Source organism: Drosophila kikkawai, chromosome 2L, assembly GCF_030179895.1.
Source record: "Drosophila kikkawai strain 14028-0561.14 chromosome 2L, DkikHiC1v2, whole genome shotgun sequence".
Classification (NCBI taxonomy): Eukaryota; Metazoa; Arthropoda; class Insecta; order Diptera; family Drosophilidae; genus Drosophila; species Drosophila kikkawai.
In genome coordinates, this window is record NC_091728.1 from 20,073,104 (window position 1) to 20,079,103 (window position 6,000).

General features: G+C 37.4%; 1 protein-coding gene across 1 annotated transcript in view; it reads right to left on the reverse strand.

Annotated features, from left to right (window-relative positions):
• sNPF (short neuropeptide F precursor) overlaps positions 1 to 5,682 on the reverse strand; it is a 29,418-nt gene extending 23,736 nt beyond the window's left edge. Inside the window, exon 1 of the mRNA XM_017163674.3 lies at positions 5,371 to 5,682. The gene's annotated coding sequence lies outside the window, so the exon portion shown is untranslated. The remainder of the gene's footprint in view (positions 1 to 5,370) is intronic.
• Positions 5,683 to 6,000: the final 318 nt, after the last annotated feature.

Consider the following 6,000-nt stretch of genomic DNA (forward strand, 5'->3'; position numbering starts at 1 on the left):
TTTTTGTGTGCTTCCACAAATTTGAATAATTGAATCGAATAAAAAACAAGGCTGGAGATTAATTTGCCAATCCGTTTGGCTGGCTCTGTTAATGCGCCGGATGCCTAATTGTCTCAAACAATTTATGAGGGTCCTGACTTATTCGAGTTCACAGCTTATAAATACTTTTGCCCTTTGGTAATTCCTCATTCGGAACCTAACGAGCTTGGCAATTAATTAGCTAATGAAATTACATTTAAGTGGCTGAAAACCTTTGGCATTACAACTTGTTGACACTTTTTTTGGCGGCAATGTTCCTGGAACAGTTTCTGTTTCGTGTTTCCGCCGACTGCCAATTACATTTGCCGTTGACAAGCCTTTAAAAAAACGGCTTACCTGCCCTTGGGACACATTTACAGCGCGTCGACTAATTAAGCCCACAAAGCTTAAAAACTTAAATGCTGTACCATAACCCATGGACTTGTTGCACTTCAATGAAGGACTTAAAGTGTCTGGCCCTTGTGTTTGCCAAGTCATTAAATAATTATGTGCTCAAGACAAGCCTTCTGACTGGGCCTAAAGCTGGCTTAATTGTGGCGAAATTTAAAATAAATGAGTTTCATTCTTGAAAATTTCAAATGTTATATATACAATTCAATATAAATTTAAGAAATTCTTCTTCTTTGTGTTAAAACATTCAAAATATCTCAAAATATGAGCTGTTTGTTTTGGCTTCGTCTGTAAGCTGTCAAAATATTATTTCATATAAACTTTTGGTTTTGAATTAAAGCCATAGTCATATGGCGAGGCCATACCAATAAATCAGTGTTACTCTGTGGCCAACGACAAATAGAAACACATTGCCTTTATGCGCCGCCAGATTACGACTTTGTAGCCAGCCATCTACGAAATGCGTATACGCCGCGTTGACGAAAGCTCATTAGTGCTGGGCGGGGTTTTTAAAGGGGCGGGCTAAGCTCGCTCCATGCATCCACCAGGGGGAAACACTAGAATCCAGTATGGAGATAGCTTGTTGTCAGCTCATCACTCTGATTTAATGACCAGATGGCGAGGATGTGTGGACAGGAGGCCAAATCCAGCACGTACAAGCAATTAAACTAGTTCACAAACTAAGCAATTATCACAATTAAGCAGTGTCCGACCACGTCGCTTCCAATAAATAACTTTGCTAAGTAAGTAATTTTTATTATCTGCGTGGTGAGGAAAGTTCACTGATATTTGATACATGAACCGCAGCCGAGAAGCGGTGGGTGTTACATGCATATCCTGAGGATAATGCCATATGTTTTGCTATATTTCATAAAAGAAAAATATGTTGGCTACAAGTTTTAACTATGGATATTGCTCACCATGCATTTCAGGGTAAAATTCTAAAATATTCTATAAAGAAAACAATTTGTTCACTGCGAATCCCTGACTTCAGTATATCGAAAGTCTTGTTCCTTATCGTAACAATAGCGATATAGTATAAACATTTGTTTTGCCTTTCATGTGACTTGGACCAATTGACCCCAAATTGTAGCCAGAGAGAAGGAGAAGCAATCTTAAAGGGCTACGCAAGCTCTAGCCAATTTTGCAGCATATTTGCTTATCACATTCAGATTGCAGGGGAAATCAAAGAAGAGCCAACAACGAAATTGTATGGCATCTGGCGGAAACGGAGTAAATGGAAGGAAAGACCAAGAAGGGAATCAAATTACTTGGCTCGGTCGCAAAGTGGTTAATTTCATACTGGCTGTGGTGGGCGTGACCTGTGTGGTGCGGTCTAAGCCAATTTGCGCTCTATTGTCCAGTTAATAAATAGTTGGGATGTTTGTTTCGGTTCTTTTGAGTTTCTGGACTGGACTGGCTTTTTTTTGGGATTAGCTTCTTGATGAAGTTCATTGGAAGCGGTCATAAAAGCTGCAGAAAGTTCAGAGGTACTTAAGGAGCTTGTATTCGGTTGACATTTTAAAGAAATATATTTTTTAAATATTTGTTTGTTCCTTTACAGTTTTTAAATATATTATTCAGAATTTCATGTGCAAGGATAAAGTGAGTATTTTTCAATTTCTTAAAACTGCGAGCTCTCGTAAACATTCGAAACAAAATGTTAAGCTACAAAAAAGACTGGCAAACTTCTAAATTTGAATAACCCAGGGGACTCTTTAGCTATAGCCCGTCTTGGCCATCCATTACAAATGTTGGCACACTATCTAGGTAAATAATTCACTGCCAAGTTACTCCTTTTTTTGTGTTGGCCGTTCGCTTCGTTACCCGTAACCCTTTTCTCAGCTGCCGGAGCATGACAGACAGGAGCAGGTTCAGAATGTAATAAAGAGCTTACAATTTATGACACCTCGGCAGGAGTGGAGGCGTTTGGACGAAGGATTCCTCGGCAGTGCTGGAGTTCTTGTCACCTGCGGAAGCTCAGAGGTAAACTGCTGGCACCTGTTGATTGCTCGCCTGTCATCTATACATATTTTATCAAATTCGGTTGGTTTGAAACCGACATCTGGATTTCTTGCGGCACAATTTGGCCTAAGGGGCCCAACCATTAAGCGATCCCTGGCTTAATTACACAATATAGTGGGATATAAAAGGTGCAACTAGTTCTGCCTTTGGTTTTAATTTCATTATGTCCTGTGGTCCTTTTTCTGTCAGTTTAATTTGGTGGAAAATTGCATGGGGCAGCTAATTAAGTTTCACAAGACAAGATAAATTATTTGACCGCCAGGTGCCGTCCCCGATTGACCTAGCCACCCCCTCCCTGGGTGGAAAGGCCTCCTGGTTTTTCGCCTGCGGCCATGTTATTGTATAAACTTCTTCATTTGATTGTTTTCGTTGGTTTGTTGTGGCTGAATGCGAGAGTGTGCGTGCCCCAAATTGTGGCATTGACATTCGCCGGAAGCCAAGGAAAAACATTTTCCGACGGCTTCTGCTGTGCCCGACACTTCTGTCTGGCATTTGTAAATCAGTTTGCACCCCGAGCCGGGGTCCGAGCCTCCATATTATTGTTGACTTGCCAACTCAAATCAATATCGGCACACCCACAACATGTGGCTGCAATTGAATTTGAATAATTCGGATCTGTTTCGATTTAAACTTTCTGGCAGGTCGCATATATTATTACAGGAGAAGCAGTTTCCCTTTTATTACCGAAACATTTGGCTTTGCGGCCCACTCTGTAAATTATTAATATTACTTTTTCAGCCTTTAAATATTTAATTGACACAATCAAATTTTAATCCAGGTATATTGCCTTAGCTAGACAAATGTGTCAAAATTAATTACAAAATGCATACACATCGGTTTAATTAATGCAATTCCCGATGTTATATTGTGGCCTCACCTGTTGCAATTATTTATGCAAAGTGACTTGGCCAACAAATTTTGGCAACGGATGTGTGTGATGGGCGGAAACAAATGACAAATGTTTAAATAACTCTTTGTACTTTGCAATTTCATCCTATTTTTGGCCCAGCAAAAGTGCAGGGCCAGAAATAACTGACTAGCAAATGAAAAATTAAAAAGTTTAACCAACAACCCTGGCTAACTGGCTGTGAACGGGTTTCGCATTGCCACTGGAACACGGAAAAACACTCGAGACCCATTCTGCATTATAAATGACAAACGAACTTTTAGAGAATTCCTGTGTTAAGTTCGGGAATGGGAAATGCCCTGAATGGCGTCAGTGCGAAATATTGACACACTGTATTAACAAAGCTGAATAGGGCCCTGGATCCATATAAAAAGTTAACAATTTTTTAACGGTAATGACAAAATTCAACAAAAAAATTTAAGGGCTAATAAGATTTTGTTGTGTTGGTTAATTAGGGATCCCTTTAGGATTAGGGAATACTTTTAAAGTCATGATGTAAAAAACGTAAAGCAAACATTTTTATTAAATATAAAAAATAAAACAGTAATTCTAAAAACTTCTTTACAACTTTTTTTTAATTACATACATTAGTTTTAAAAGTAAGAGAACTTTTTTATTACTTAATTTTCTGAAAACTTCAAATTTAATAAAGATAATTAAATAAAATGGGTTTTTTATTAACCACGAGTTTAGGATATTGAATTAGTTCCTCTACTCAATTGAGCCAAACTAAAGAGAGATTTAAAACCAACTTTGATTTTTGAATTAAAAATAAATAATATAAAATATAAAATGTGTTTTGGCTTTCTCTGTATTCAAATTATGTAAAATCCCTATTCCGATAGTGATCTGGAAGAGGCGTGCCCAATCTGACCCAGCATTATGTTGTTTAAATTACTTGAGTTCTTGTCTTGTGTTTTCATCTGATTGCTCCACTTCTGTTTCCGCATTTTATTAGCCATGTGTCATTAAAGTTAACGCCTCCTTGTTTTGGGAGCTCCAAGCTGAGGCACGCCCCAAAATTCTATAATTCGGTTCTACCCGTATCATTGGACAACAATCTTAATTCGAGACCTTGTTTGTTTGCCTGCTTTTTGCCGCGTAATGATAATGTTTTGGCTTCGCAAAAACTTGAATATAGTGTTTGCTCAAAGGAAATACTGTGTACACGTGGAAACATATGCAATGAAAATATACATATGTTTGTTTGGAAAATAATTTAATTTGAAATATTAAAAATGAGGATATTCATTTTAGATAAACTAAGAAAACCTATTGTATTGAACGAAAATAAAAAGACTGGTTAACTTGTCTTCTTATTTTCTTTATTTTGTTTTTTGTTGAAAATATTTAAACTTAGTTAATCATATTTATTTAATTTAAATAAACCCCATATAATTTTTTATATAAATTGTCCATTTTCACGCTAGATTCAGCAAACTTAAGAAACAGACTGTAACTTTCTTAACCTTTCGGAAAGTCCATATACAAGTTGATTGACAATAATTGGTATTTTATGAGTTTTGTTTGGCAAAGTAGCTGATGTCGTTTTGATATGGGTAACACCGACTTTAACTTTGAAAGCACTCTGACTGCTAACAAAGAAAACATAATTTAATTCTTTGTGATTGAAGTCTGTTCGCCCGCCGAAATTAATTAATAATTTGGTAATTGCATGGATAAACCATAATTTCAGACGAAAACAACTTTAATGCTAGTGCATACAAATTAAATATTCCACCAAATCCTGAATTATATATTTAAAATTCATTGTTCAATAACTGAAATGCATTACCAAGACCAATGAAGCGCTGAGTACTTATAATTTTGATTTATAATGTTATTTAGATTATTAATTGTTTGCTTATCAAAATATGTTTTTAATATAATTGTTTTTATATTTAAATCATTTATGTAATATCGCTACGCCAAAGAATACACATTTTTTAAAAGCAAAGCTATTAGCTTTTTTCGTAGATAGTTTTAAATACAGTTTTTTAATGGCTCACCTGTTCTACAATGTTTAGCAATTAAACTCAAACAATACAAGCACTGATTCCAATGGATTTTTAACTTCAAATTTCAAGCGAAAAAGCCTTGAAAAGTCGTTTCTGTTTGGCTTTTTCTGTATCGAGGTCTGTTCAAATGAGCGAGCGCACAAATGTATACTACACTTTTTCCCACAAAACAGTCAAGGGGCAAAAAGTTGATCTCCAAAAACACACGGAGTAAAGTTGAAAACTATTTTTTTTGAATCAGCTTCAAGGTTTTGTCTGCTTTCTCAGCTGCCAGTTGAGGTTCTTTCGAAGCGCGCCGAACGAATGCAACGTTCCCGAGGCCAACGACTTGCTTTATAGCCATCCACAAAAGCCGAAACGCTCCCGAATCCGAAACCGAATCCGAGCCGGAATCGGAGTCCCCACGAAGTCAACCAAGTCGGCGTTTACCATTCAACCTCAACTGGTTGCTCCTGTTGCTTCTTCAATCTGGAGCTTTTCCAGCCTGCCGGCTGTCCAGCTGGTTTACGTCTCGGCTTTAGCTTTGGCGCCAACGCAATTTTCCTTGCTACCTGTGACGTCAACGGGTCGGGGTCGCGGTGATTTAAAGCTATGCTAGCTGGCTGCCATTCGCTGGCATCG